This window comes from Lipophrys pholis (assembly GCF_963383615.2).
Source record: "Lipophrys pholis genome assembly, chromosome: 12".
NCBI classification, from domain to species: Eukaryota; Metazoa; Chordata; class Actinopteri; order Blenniiformes; family Blenniidae; genus Lipophrys; species Lipophrys pholis.
In genome coordinates, this window is record NC_137641.1 from 20,189,708 (window position 1) to 20,205,407 (window position 15,700).

The following is a 15,700-nucleotide window of genomic DNA, read 5'->3' on the forward strand; positions in this document are numbered from 1 at the left end:
ATTAGTGAATCAGCTTAAACAACAAGTAATCAGGTGAATAAACACACATTTAATACATTGCTTCTGTGATCCCTGCTGTTTGTAATCAACAAATTAATTGAAGAAAATCCAAATAGTTTGGGTGCCCGCTGTGTGTCACTTGTGCAAAATAATGAAATATGTGAGAGTCGAGCAAATTCAGGAAAACATTTTAAAGAATGAACAGCAAAAGTGTGTTGCTGTGAGGAGAAAGTTGAAAGGCGGAGGTGAGCTTTCAGTCGTCTTGTAATGGTTTATGAATGAGGCATGCAGGTGTGTGTGTGCGTGTGTGTATGTGCTACAGTCAGCAGGCTTGCATTTCAGGATGGATCGGATGAGGCCCCTGTTAGATACAGTACTTTAATAGGGATCACGCAGAAAGGCACATGTACCAGCAGTTTAATGGTAACTATTCAGAAGGCAATTTTGCTGAGGTAATGTGACTTCCTGACAACTGTACACTTATTCATATAGCATTAAAAAAAAATTAAAAATATGTGTATGTATATATATATAGATATATAGAAAGTTGGATACCAGCAATGCTGCAGCTAAACTCCCTCTAGCAAACTCGCATACAGTACATGCACATGAAAGAAAAAAAAAAAATGCTCACATGCTTTACAATCAGCTGCACAGTGCTTATGCTTTCTCTTCCAAAGGCAGCTGGTTTAGAGTCTGAAAGCTGGCCTCGCTTTCCCCCCAGCAGTCTGACAAAAAGAGGTTACCAAAAGACTTCAGGCAGTCTGGTCACTGTCCGTGTACAGTATCTTACTGGAGTCTGGCAGAGTGATTTCTACCATATTATTAGAAACCCCAGGAGTGGAACAGTAGCTAATCCCCACATCTGTGCTAAGTCTTGCTATTGTGTCGCGATTAAGCAGCCGGTGTGACATAGTGATCAGATTTTTATGAGCTGCAATATGATTGGATTCTAAAACACCCGTATGTGATTCTTTAAGGGTCACCTCTGAAGTATCTGTTTTCAAAGTTATATAAGTTATATATTCAAAGTTATAAGTTATATATATGAAGTACAATCTATGCTGTTACAGATGAAGATCAGAAAAATAAGAGCCTTGTGAGGTTCCTGGGACTGCAAGTTGCCCTGCCAAAACAGAGAAGGCCCCTAAGCGAGACAAGAGCCTCTGCTGGAGAGATGTTATTTATTTATGTAATGCCACAGAGGCAGTGAATAAGCAATGCATTAAGTGAGAACATGTGAGAAGATCAATAGACATGCATTCCTCAACTGCTGCTTCCTTCAACGGTATAAAATGAGCAAAAAGACAGTTTGTTATAGGCAAACTGAGGTGATCAATGGGTGACGATCAGTGGGAAAGGAAAAACAATGAATACGTCAAAAAGCTTTCATTCCCAAATGAAGGCATATAAATCAGAAAATCTGATAAACTGATGTTGGGGCCAACTAATCCTCTTTCAGATAAACATGAATGTTGGCATTTTTTTCCTTGCTGTGCAGTGATTTGAAATGTGCCTGGAGAAAGGCTGGCTGAGGACTTAAATAGTAACGTCATGGCTGTTCGGCTGCATTAAATACAAGTAGTTGTTTTTTTGGGTTTTTTTTTTAAAGCACTGACGTTATTTCTGCCCAAACTCAATGCAGCAATAGGTGGAGGTCATGCTGACATTGAGTGCTCTCTGTCGACGGTTCAAAGATTGTTGGTGTTATTGGGTGACAGCAGAGTATCGGCACTGTACACCTGCTGAAGCTGTATAGCTGTTTCCATGAATGTTAGCATTTCTTCGACCGGAATTTAAGGTCTGGAAACCACCATGTTGACAGTTAAAACAGTCATATCAGAGTATCATCTGCAGCTTTAGACACTGGGAACAAAAAAAAAAAATTGCACTCATTCAATGAACTATAGCATGAGACCTACAAAGAAATCATGCTTCCATTCTGCTTAAGGGTAAAATATTCAATATTGATATATAAATTAGCGCTGCCTGGTTGGTCAGTGACAAAGCAATCATAGTCTTGAGGCTGTGCTCACTGGAGATTTTTAAATATTTATTCAGGAGCAGACATGTTCTTGCAGCCACTGACTTTTCAGTAAAGATTTGTCTCCTTAAATGGTCCTGTAATCTAAATTTTCAACATCAACAAACATTTTCTTCTTTGAAAAGAAAATGTAGGAGCTTATCTTTAGTTTACAAAGAATAAATTGGCTTAACTGGATACGTGAGGTTTCGGTCTTATTATGCTGCATTCTTTGGACCACGACACTCATGTGGCTGATGCAATACACATGACGCCAATGAAGTCTATTAAGCCCAATGTCCGTTTTTAGCTACTGGGGCTTAAGATGCAGGGGAAACAAGTGAGTGTGCATAACGTATATGAGTGGGACCGCATGTCAGCAACACAACAAAGTACAGTCTAAAACCATATCGAATCAAGTCCCAACTGGCACATGGTCAACACAACCAATCTAAGACATAATGTATTGCTCGCTTTATTGTACGGATTGGAGTATTGGATTATTGGATTGCATGCAGCACACCTTATACAATTGCTCAAAAAAAATTGATCCCTTGTCTTTAAAAGTCAAGCCTTTGGATGAATCTTAAGAGACTGCAATTTTGAAAAAAAAGTCGAGCTGAAATCGCCACTGTGCAATCATGGAAAAAGGTTGACATGCTCGGTAAATGGATTTCTGAATTCATCCATCCATCACGCTTTCATACCCACTTTATCCAGCTTAGCATCACAGGGGAGCTGGAGTCGATCCCAGTTAACAATGAGCAAAAGGCAGGCTGCACCCTGAACAGGTGACTAGTCCATCATAGCACTGCACAGAGAGACGGACAACCACACACAAAATTAACAAGTATGAGTTTAGATTTTTCAGGAAACTTTGCGCACAGGGAAAACATACAAACTCTACGAAGAAAAAGCCCGGAGCAGAGATTCAAACCACTGTACCATTGTGAATCCTTGGATTTCTGTAATGTCATGGAAGAACCTGGAGCTGACTGTCACACAGTAAAGGTCTCCAAAATGTTCTTTACTGGCTCGACCGCGCTTCACCTCTAAGAAAAGCTGCAAAAATCCACATTTCAGTCTTGGATTTATCAAAATATTCCAGTGAAGCCAGAAGTCTCATGTGGGCGAGAGCATACAAAGACACAAACAGTAGCCTTTCAGATTTAGTGTCCCAGCTCGGCTTTAGATCCAAATCACTGTCATATTATTATATTCTTTAGCATGGGTATATATAACTTGACATCATCAGGGTAAACAAAGCTTCACACTCCTAATGTGATCTGTGCCGCTCCCCACAAACAGGCAAGTTACTTCATTTTGGGAACCACTGCTCTGTAATTTCAGAAGTTAGCAAAGAATACTTATGATACTCTCTTAGGAACAGATGATAATAAAACAAAAATATTGACGTACAAAAACATGGTATGTAAAAATTATCCTAAAATGGGTCTTAAATAAAAAGTATTTAAAAGATGGCACTAATGACAGAATGGCAATAAAGGACATCATAGAACTCAGTTTTTTTTTTTTTTTGTGTATGTTCTAAAATCACCACGTCTCGTTTATGCGTTCACATTTCCTGGATTCTGTTTAGGTCTGCTGCTGAGGAGCAGAGCTGGGAGGAGTCTTAAATCAGCTCTGTTAGAGCTTCTGGAGAGAGTACTGGAGATGCTACCAGTGTGGGAAGGTTTCCAGGGACTCTTGCATCTCGCAGCTAATATATAACAAGTCTCTGTGATAAAATGGAACTGGCTACCGCAATGATCATAATCTTCATCCATTAGAAATCCTTTTGCAACCCTAAACTAAAGGAGAATTTTCTGAAACTGCGTTTTTCCTTTCCAACATGCCTGACTATCTTTATTATCATAACATGGTCGCTGTCTAACCAGAAGTTGTCAATCTGTTCCCAAAGACAGAACAACGCTGACATTATTTAAAGGCCAGAAACCTCGGTAGATAAAACAGGTCATGGGCATGAATGTGTTTGAGAGAAGGAAGTTGTAAATTATAGGTGGCTTAGGGTTATAAATGGTTTTTGTGTGCAATTCATATGCAGGATATGCCGCAACTATATCATTGTGGAATGTGGGACAAAACAGCAGACGGTCAATTTCATGCTTCAAGCTGCAGAATGATATATCAATGTCACCCCAATGCCGGTTCCTAACACAGATCCTATAGTGTCATGTGATGCCTCTGCAAACATAAACTGAGTCTCTTGTTTCTAATAAAAACCAAAATGTATGCTTTGTAGTCCAGATCTCTGCAGGATCAGATAAATGAAGTATTCTAACCTAGAAGCCTCGCATCTGTGTGATGACTCAGAGCTTTGTGGTCGCCCCACTTTACGTCAGTATCATATGAGATATAGGTCATAGACAGGGTGATCTTCAGCTCCATTCAACGGTTTCAACCTTTTCTTCATTTGCATTTCATAATCTACTTTGAAATTCCACCTTCTCATATGTCTTCTGTTATCAGGAATCCATGAGATTATAGTGAAAACTGAACAAACAATAGGCCTCATTATTCTCGTTGAACAAGGGGAGCAAGTTATTCACATTTAGGAAGTAAAACGGTCTGTCAAAGACTCTCTGAAACAAGATTAGGTGTCTGAGATTTCACTGCAAGAACACTTATTCTGGCAGGTCTGCCAGATCTCCCAGATCACTTTGGTGCACCTCAATTAAATTAATCAAAACACATTTAGAAGCATAAGATAAATTTAACCTCATGAAGTGTTTTCAGCTGAGGACATTTTAATCTACTCCGGTTATATGTTGTGAGCCAAAATACACTGTCAAGTCTGGATATGGGACACGAGGACCAACCTTCACCTACTTTGAAGGTTATAATGTGGAATAGGTGTAATCGTGGATTTATTGTTATATTCATATTATTGACATATTTGGTTGATGCTTGTTTAGGCATTTAAATCACGTGTTTAGGTTTACTAAAAGAGAACACTTGATCATTTCTGTATGTTGCTGCCTTGCTGCAATGGTGACATTAAACAACTCCTATCATTGTCACAGTTTGTTGGACTAAATGTACTCAAACCACTTTGCTTGGTTGAACAAACCATTGTATATTTGTCACCTTCAGTCCTCTGAACCATAAACAGTTAGTAGCCTCTTGATTTCAAACAAATTTTCTTTACATCGGTTTCAGGCTAGTTAGTCTCCCAAGTAAAATTAAGTTGCAACAGCCAAAAGGGAATTGCTGTATATCTTGTGGCAACTAGTGCAGTTTGTTTTCTATGAACTGATATCTATGGTAGATTTGAATACAATACTTTACTGACATTTACAAGTTGACATCACAATAAAAGTAGATTGGATTAAAAATAAAGCAAAATTCACTATAAAAGTGTCAGAAAAGTAGATATTTGTTAAAACATCCATCCATCCTTTATATCCCACTTTATCCAATTGTGGGTGGATGGTGCTGGAGTCAATCTCAGCTGACTACGGGGGCAACGCAGGGTGCACCCTGGACAGTCCATCAGAGGGCAAACACAAAGAGGCAAACAGCCACACACACTCAGGTTCACACCATACAGCCTCAGATGCCAGGAGAAAACCAACACACTCACAGGAAGAACAAGGAAACTCCCATACATATTGCTGCAAAACATGTGATTGTACATATATGTGGTTATACTGACAACAACAACCATTTATTTGGGCTGAAAACATTTAATTTCACTCTTTGAAACGTGCATGAAAGAAAGCCATGCTTGCTTTTTCCAGTGATGTGAAACTAATCGTTCATTATGAATGCATCAAATCATCTGAGAGGTTTGAGCTAAATTAAATATAAGACGCCAAGCAGAAGCTAGTTATGGTAAACTAACCCAGCGCTCTCGCCTTCCATGTTATAGTTTAGTAACACGCTGCCCTGATTGCCATTTTTCAGAGAAAGATGCCTGTATACAGTACACATATGAGGACACTGCTCATTCATTATGGGAAACAATGGTGGGCAGTGTTCTCGTCTCTACTCCCCCAAAACAGAGGGCTGTTGAGAGGGTGGAGACGGGATGGGGGTGAGGCCTCCCTATGCTGGATGCTTTTTTGTGATAGTGCTCTGTCTAACGTTCCTGATCTCAGTGGCTGCGTTCCTCCTTCTCCAATGCAGTGGGTCACACTGAGTCACAAGGCCAGCCAGCGATGACAATGGCATGTTTGTGCGGAGGCTGAGCTATGGTTCGGCTTTCCTGATGTGAAAGGATAAGATGGCACTAGGTGGACAGCAGTGCACTGAGCGTGCACTGGTGTGTAAACAAACCTGTTGCACGTTAATCTCTCTCTCATAAATGAATGTTAATATTTGACAAGATATTTTGCTGCTTATTTACAAGGAAATTACTTCTGCTACTAAGGCCAGTCTTAGAAACAGTGTTGTCTACATTCTAAATGGAAACTTGTGCCAGCAGAGTGTCCATTTAGGTCATGACAGATAAAACAAACGCTTTCTGCAACTGAAGGAAATTGTGGGTAACAGACACTTTCAGGCTTATTCAACCCACAGACATTATCTGTGATTTGATAACTGCAACAGGAAAAGGAAAAATGTTTCACACTGCAGCAGATGAAACAATATTACAGCCATTACGCCAAACAATAGCTCTGTTATTACAAGATGGCCAATAAGTGAAAGAAACCTGACACACAAATTATTAAGAGCAGACTATCCTCTATGTTAACAATGTGGAGAATAAAAAAATCCTCCTGAATCATTTTTAAAATAATAGAATTTTAAGTAAATTATACTCATAGATTTTAAACAGATAACAGCGGAAGCACGGTATAACTGTATGTATTGTGTTTATAGTAAGAATATGAAGAGATGTGAGAAAATGTCACCCGTTCCAACAAAGACACATGCAAAATACTGAAAATCAATTTTCACTTTTCCACCAGATCAGACCTCAGATATTCTGTTATTTATTGAAACAGCTTCTGGTAAAGCAGAGGGGGGGGCGGGGGCCTACCAGCGGACTGTGGAGGTCAGCGGCATGTTTCACCATCCTCACATTAGTTTCATGTGTTTTCTTGGAAAAGCAGACCTGTAACACCCCCATCAAAACAAGATGGCCGTTCCACTATGAACTGTGTTACTGGCAGTATTTCAGAGAGCATTATTCTGACCTCAGAGTGAAATAAGAGGGAAACAAACCAGCCCACTTTCTACTTGTTTCATTTTGTTTGTTAAATTTGTGGACTTGTGTGTTCTGCGATAAGCGTTTGCCATGTGACCATCTTTGTTCCTATGGTTTAGTGCAGGGATGGGCAGCAATAAATTTTGATCATTGTGAGGGCAGCAAAAACGTCATGCTCACTATTTGAGGGCCAAAGAGCATTACAACCCTCATGATTTATGAGAATTATGGCAACTAATGTGATGATACATTTACTACCTTGACATAAAGCCAGTAATAAAGTCATTTCAATGGATACCTGGTTTAATTGCTGCTAAAAATGACCATTATAAGATCATTACGTGTGGAGGCAAAATCTCTTATGTTTAAATGCTGCATTTGACTGTAATGCCTTGTAAGTTACAAGGTGGTGAGATGGTTGGAACAGTAAATGTGTGGTTGCTGTTGTGGTGCATTCACAGTGTCTTGATTTAAGTAACATCAGCACAGGATTTGGTGCAGGGAAAAGCTGTGATCCACATTAATGTAAGTTCCCTAACTAAAAGAAGTTACCAGACTTTACGTCACTTAACAGAAGTTAACACTGGCTTTTGTTTTCAATCTGGCCTCATGGGTGAAAGTCCTGTTTGAACTCTCTTTCCACCCCCGACCTGCCTTCCTGTGTGCACTTTGTCACTTTTAATACTCGTCGGCCGACTTCCTTCTTTGGTCCCAGGATAATTACTACGACCACTGGAAATATAGGTCATTTTACCACCCTCGGACAATCAGCCTCTGTTGTTTTCAGCAGGAAAATGTGCTGCACATGTATGTGCAACCATGCATTTAAGCACACGTTCACTCCTTTCATATTTCTCCGAACAAGACCAGCATCCCTCACGAGTGGTTAGTAGGCCACAGCACTCCCTCATCATCCCCCTCCCTCTCCACCACCTCCTTGTTGTCATATGACCGCTGTTATGTGTGTGCAATGGAACACAAAGTTGCTCTGTTAGTCCCCTCTGCTCTGCCCTCTCATCACTCACATTTGAGTGCTGGAAGTAAGGCCCTCTCACTCGCCAGCCTCGGGAAAACAGGCAGGGCCCTGTATGTGACTACCAGCAAAGATTAGAAAGGAGGGCAGAGCGAGGGAGAGAGAGAGAGAGAGAGAGAGAGAGACAGAGAGAGGGAGAGCGAGCGAGAGAGAGAGACGGGGATGAATTGAGCTGATGTTGTTTTATGTAACACCGAAAGATAACCTAATCCTTACTCATTCACTGGGCCCCGCCCAGCAGATTTTGGTCGATTCATGTGACAGCACTTCTTACCGATGCTTTTCTCTCAAGTAATTCATCAGTCTCTCTCCACGTCAGCGCCTGTCAAAAACAAATGGCTGCCAAAATGTGTCTTACAGCTGTTTGTGTGGGGATGATACTTTGTCCTAGTACCTGGCTGGGATTAAAGACCCAAAACAAACACAACTGCTGAGCCAGATGAATGAGAGCAATGACCTGTCTGAACACACAGAGTGACAGAGCAACGAAGACACAAAGATTTCAGGGACACACACATTTCCTGTGGCTTTACAAGCGATTAAGTTCACTCTACAGTTTTCATGCTCATTCTCACCACGACATAAATGTGCATGAAACTCGTGAAAAATGGCATAATTCCTCTTCTCTCTTTCTAGGACAAAACTGACTGACACCTTACATTAATCATTTTATTAAGTAGGCAGCTGAGGGGCCTCTCTTCAGCCCCCTTGGCGCTCAACTGTAAAAGAGCCGAGTTTAATTGTCCGATTCAGTTGAAAGCTCATCTACAACTTTAAAAATGGCTTAACGTGCCCCCATACAGTGACACTGGTCTATCTCAGGGCAGGAGTCACTACCTCTACGGCCGCTGTCACTTTAAAAACCGAGTCTGTCCCTGCTGTCCTCGGCCATTATGTCACCCAGTGGAATGGATGTAGCAAGTAACAAAAGGGGTGGAAGGAGGTCAACTCAGCATAGGGTTTGCCACACTATTGCTCTTGTTTTTTTTGGCTGCATAAAGCCACTTGAGTCTCAGCATATTGGAAATCAGCTTTTTGAAGAAGATTTATTCCTTTATGTGATGTTTTCTTAAACTGATTTCAGAGGTTTTCGTCTTGACATTGTGTATTCTGTTTAACAAGAGAAATCAGTGTTTGTGCTGCTCAAAACATGATATTCGAGCAGTCTGTATAAAACCACGATTACATTTTTCAGTGTGTGTTTTTTTTTCTGTCTGAAGCTTGCTGAGGGCTCATTATGGAGGCATGTGATTAACCTTTCAAATTTCACTGCAAACCTCGTCATCCATCATTTTAAAGCCACGGTCATTGCTGACCCCTGACATTTTCTAACATGTTGCAGAGAGCAACAGAACATTTTAGAGCTGGTAGGAGAGGCGAATTAGATGTTAGTGCAGCTTGCAGAGCTGATCAGAGCTGAATGTGACCTTGTTTTGTCTTTTAGTGCTTAACAACCAGACTCTGAGACAGCAGTGGGACATAAAAAAAACAGGAAAACCTGATCACAGTGAGACAAAATCATCAAAAACCTTTTGAATTCAGATTGCCATGCACAGGCGGAGACACACTGTGAACGGTCTCACCTGCAAAAGAATGTTTACATGCAAAACATCGATTCAGGCTACAATATTATGGCCCACAGTTGCTTCTCCTTCACTCTCTGATATGGCAACAAGCCGACGAGCGGTTTCTTCGGAGATGGTGCCATGAAGCATTTGCTGATGTGGTTACCATTTTAAATCACTACTCAGACCTCTTGAAGCCCGACTGAAACCAGTTTCATTATTATCACTACAGCCATCATTTACATGCTAAATATATGGCCGTGAATGTAATTCATCAGAATTAGGTTTTAGTTATCTGTGAGTTTATTTTCCCCCCAACTTTGCAACTGCACAATTAGCTTGTCGAAATGTGTGAATATTCAGTGTGATGACAAAAGATTCACTTGCAGCTTTAGGTTCTTTTTCTCCACGATACCTCGATTAAGCAGAATTACCGAGGTTTCATCAGAGGTCTGATATCTCTGATTCAAAAAAGAAAGGCGTGGTGGAATTTCCACCATCTTTGCCTTGATTCACAGATATCTCAGGGCCTCGGTGTGTTGTTGCTGCTGCTGCTGCTGCTGCTGCTGCTGCTGCTGCTGTTGCTGATGCTGATGCTGATGCTGCTGCTGCTGCTGCTGCTGCTGCTGCTGGTACTATCACAGACACATCCAGCATTCCTTCTCTGTCACATGCTCAGAAAAGCGCTGTCTTTCTACCACCGTGAAATTATCACGGCCCCCACCCCCCCACCCCCCCCCCCCTCCCTGCACTCATCCATCCAATCTGTTCCAAATCTTCTGTTTCCTTCTTTCTCTCTCGCTTGCTCTCTGCTGCATCAACCTCCGCCCCTCTGCCCCATCTGCCTCCCTACTGTTAAACCCCCCCAGCCCCTCAACCCCTCCCTGCACTGGTTCTCCCTTTTTCTCTCTCTCAAGCATGTAGCACAAACACACATACAGTATACACAAATACACATGCTCTCCTGATGCCACACAACAAATCCCAACACCCCCCTCAGTCCTTTTCATTGAAAAAAAAACAAAAACATGATAATGCTCGGTTGAAAATATGAAATATTGTTGAGACTGAAAATGTCACAAATGGTCCTGTTTTGCCAGCTGAGTAATGAATCCGCTCTGCTCCCTCCCTCTTTCTCCATCTCACCATTTGGATTTATATTCATGAGCCGACGCAAACAGCTGGACACAAATGGACCAAATAAATTCCAGGTCAAGATTGAAATTATTCATTGATAAGAATTTACAGCAAATAAAAAGCTCCTCTGGCAATATCCTACAATGTTCCCAGTGCTGCTGTCAGGCCACAATTTGCCTGCTTCCCCCTGTGCCCGCAGAGCCGGGCTTCACAGGGTTTGAACACCTCCCACTTGCACATTCACATTCAGTGTTTCATAAAGCCAGTTGTAAGTACTCCACACCTGATCGTGTATGATGGCGGTTTTGCTCTAATTCCCCCTCTGTCTATTATAGATATGGCCTATACACACACACACACACACACACACACACACACACACACACACACACACACACACACACACACACACACACACACACACACACACACACACACACACACACACACACACACACACACACACACACACACACCTTCTGATGCATCCTCCACTTGTCCTACATACTGTAATTATACAAACCAAGCGCTGCTTTCAGATAAAAGCTTTCTGTGAGGAAGCAAGGATGCTCTGGGGAGATGATGAGTCAAATTGCAAGCTTAGGTTAGCGTCCGTTGGCACAGACCTAACAGGGTGGAGGAGGGGACTGGACAGGCTGCCTGCTCGCCTGCCTGCCTTGGTGCCATCTCTGAACATCACCTTCCCCATTTTATCAAGAAAACACTGTCAGCTTCCACAGAATGGCTACAGTGAAATATCATCTTGCAGCCCCCCCCCCTGCCCAAAGAAAAGAAAAGAAAAAAATACGTGAGCGTAGTCAGACTTACCGTGTTCACAAGCCAGCATCCATTTACAAAGGATACTGCAGACCAGCCCCTTGCAGGGAGAGAAAGGCTCTGTGCAATCCACCTTTAGTCCCGCTGCTTCATCTTCATATCTTCCTCATATTCACAGCCTCTCTCTCACACACTCACACACACTCACACACGTACATCTCTCTCTCTCTCTCTCTCTCTCTCTCTCTCTCTCTCTCTCTCTCTGTCCTCTCTTTCTTTCTCTCTCTCTCTCTCTCTTTCTCTTTCAGCACCCCTCTTTCTCTGTCTTATTAACGTCTGTGTTCTATATCCTCTCTTGTTTGCTCCAAGGCAGTTGAGACACTGCAGCGATGGGGGTGGAGGGTGTGTATATATGTGTGCGTGTGTTTGAGTGTGTCAGAGACGGAGAGGCAGCGAGAGGGAGTGCAGGGCAGAAATGGAGGGAGGAGTCAGCAGGGATAGAGAGAGAAGGGGGAAATGGTCAGGATTAAATCATGAGAGTAACAGAGAGAGGGAGAGAGAACTGGAGGAGAAAAAAAAAAAAACATGCTTTGATGGGGTCGCTCCGGCATCCTGAGTGTCTTCATTTCATACGATAAAATATACATGTCTCATTAAGAAATCTGGAGGCTGTCAGTGAGAATGGAGGTAACACAGGGAGTAGATCTCTTTCCTTGAGGTATTAGATGCTTCATGACAGGCCAGCAGCAGGATTGGTTGTGATTTCATTGATGACTGAAAAAACATACAAGATAGGGAGAGAGGGAGGAGGAGGTGGGGACCAGACCGAAGAGGAGAGGAAGGGAGGGGAGAAATGACGACAAAGGAATGGGAGGGGGATTGGACGATGGTGTAATGTGCTGTTTCCGTGCCAACTGTTTCTGTGACAGTGGGACCACTTCCTTTATTGCTATTGGCTATAAAGACGAATTGATAGAGGCTTGGGCAAATGAGGCAGCATGCCACTGGGTGGGAATGGGTGGTTCTCTTTTTCTTTCCCCTCTTTTTTCTCTTCCAGTTCTTGTCTGGGAACAACACACACCCCTCCACAACCCCCCCACACCCCATCAAAAAAATTTATGTGTTGTACTCGACTGCGGCTACAGAGAGCACATGCATGACCACACAAAAACACAATGATCGCACTGCTGGAGCATGATTGCTTTGTCATTATGGATGCCACCAGTGTGTGAAGAGACTCCTCCCTTATTAAAACACACACACACACACACACACACACACACACACATACACACACACACACACACACACACACACACACACACACACACACTGCGTTCAGCAGGGGAAAAAAATCCCCAGATCAGGTTGCTCAGGGTGTGTAGTGTAATGCAGTTTCCTGGACACCAAGCCTTGTGTCATGAACTATGAGATAATTAATCGGCTATAGGCCAGAGCAAGTGCACATCTGGTGAGGGTGAACAACTTTGCCTCTCCCTGTCCTTACATCGGACCTTTTAATCTGCTGTGACAGGCAGGTGGTGTATTGTCCCCATTCTTTCCCCACTGTCACTTTCTCTCTTACTGTATGTCTGTATCCCTGTTAAACCCAACTCATATGTCAATAATTAACCCAAACAATAGTTCCTTGCTCCTGCAAAAATGTATGACCCCACAGCTTTGGATTTAATAGAGTCTAGAGTTCTCATCTGTGATTAAGTAAAACTGCAAACCATGGATCAGCCACCTAACACTTATAGCTGTCACACAACCTCCCACAGCCCTTTGTGAAGGGTCCGTATCTGTATCAATTACATTTCATCGGACACTATTTTCAGGATCCTCTCTGGCACACAAAAGACGACGTACAAAGAAAGTGCCTGTTCAGACAAGGCGTCACACTCGGTAGTCTTTGACTTGAATCTAGGTCAGTGTTTCTACTTACGCTCAACTGTTGTTGTGGACATTTCAAATGTCAAACCTCTGACGATCTATGTGAAGAACCAGGGGATCGAAATCTCTTCAGGTGTGTGGCACACGCATTTCTATCACTCAAGATTTGAGGGATTTTTTGTAACGCCCTGGATTGCAAAGGTATGACAATAGAAAAGTGTACACAACAAAAGATGCAGACAACAATACAATTAGATTTGACTGTAGAAAACTAAGGAAGAAACTAGATATAGATTGAAGAACTTGTTTTTTATTCTGAATAATTTTGGAGCCTGTGCATGTCTTGACATATCTGGTAACAAATGAATTCATGACTTAGTTGGCTAATTGGAGCTCAAGGCAATAATGAGACAAGATCCAGATAACATGTATTTTTTTTAATTTGACAAAAAAAAAATCTTAAGATGCTTATTGATTCTCATTTTGTCTTACTCTGGGTTTAACTCTTCAAAACTGCAGAGCAACAGCTTTACTGTTTCACATTGTCTCGCTCGTATGCTACATTACCCCATGCAAAGAAGCCGTGTCATTTTTACGAGTCGTTTAAAGGAGATCATCTGATTAAGTCTTTGAAGTTAGCTCTTTACGGCTGAGAGTTTCAGTCTCATGTTGAGTCCTTATTCACTGACCTTGAAAAATGTATTTGTGTCTTTATTACCTTTAGCTCATTTTCCTCGACAATATTGAGCCACTCCCAGATCCAAACCTGTACTTAAAGCTGAGCAGTTGTTTTTTTAATCTCTAACAGCCTCCTCCTTTATATCAAGTCAACAGCCTCTCAAATTTAGATTCAAAATATATTTATTCTTGATGACTTTTCTAAAACTAACCTATATTATCAATTGCACACATTTATGCTTGTTAGATCATGTTTCACTGTATTTACATTTTTTAATGTTTTGGGCACTTTAAGCGTTTGTTTTTAGGTTGTCTGTTGTCTGCCACTTTCTTCTGTGCTATATAAATAAAATGACTTGGCCTCTTTTACTCATTTTCTGCATGGGGATGAATATGTGTAGTGACTAAATACAAGTTTGCAGCACCATTGAGAAAAGCGGTTGTCCAAACATGTGGCCAACAGGCCAAATCGCTGACCGCCAGTGGTGGTCAAATCCATCTGACCTTGTCTAGGCTCCGGTAAAAATTACAAAGGATTATATAGAAATTAAAGTTTTATCAGAAAAAGAACCTTCACAGTACTTCTCAGTGAGGATCTCAAGGTGCACAAATTCTTCTGAAGCTATTTCAGGTGGTTCTTATTAGATTGCATAACATTTATTAATGATTTTTCATTTTCACTAAAAGAAATTGACAAACTGGAGTTGTTACACTATCATGGACTGAGAATAAACCATGCGTATGAATCCCCTGAAATGCAAAGAGGTTGACAGCCCTGATTTAGACTTTGGAGTTTTAACAGTTGAGCAATATTGACCAAGTAGATAATAATCTAACACCTGTGTCCTACTGCATTTTTCAACCGTTTATTTGATGCCTAAAAAGAACTCCATTGACACCGTCACTCTATAATTTCTCTTCTAGTGTCTTCTCACTACAGATTTGCTGCACTGCTCACAAATTGTTTCAGTATTCAGTCATACGATGAACAAAATCACCTCCGTGAGGCATCTGCAAGCTGGTTTGGTTTGAAGTTGATTGTAAGATTTTACTGTTAAAGCACAGCGGGGTTTGTCTTCCAGCAAACATATCAGACTTAACACTTCACGAGCTGCAGCACAGCCCGCTTCTCTGGGAGAGCTCGGTTGGTAACAGAAGGTGACCACACTCCCACAAGATGCAGCCAGAAAAGCAAAAGCTGCCAGATTGTCTTTTAAATAAGTCTCATTAAATCATGCTTCAGCGATTATTTTTTTTTCTCTCCATTTATCTTGTTTTGAACTTCCTTGGCTTATTAGCGCACATGTTTGGTAGTTTAATAAATCTCTTCCTGTCTTCATTCCGTCTTGTTTTCCAAGACGTCCTTGCTGAGTTCCTCCTGACCCCCCGTCTCCTTCAACATTTCTCCATCCCCTTCACTC

At 41.7% G+C, this 15,700-nt stretch overlaps 1 protein-coding gene across 1 annotated transcript in view; it reads right to left on the reverse strand.

The window, feature by feature from the left end:
- The window catches only part of gnaz (guanine nucleotide binding protein (G protein), alpha z polypeptide), a 32,766-nt gene extending 20,701 nt beyond the window's left edge, over positions 1–12,065 (reverse strand). Inside the window, exon 1 of the mRNA XM_080476571.1 lies at positions 11,760–12,065. The gene's annotated coding sequence lies outside the window, so the exon portion shown is untranslated. The remainder of the gene's footprint in view (positions 1–11,759) is intronic.
- Positions 12,066–15,700: the final 3,635 nt, after the last annotated feature.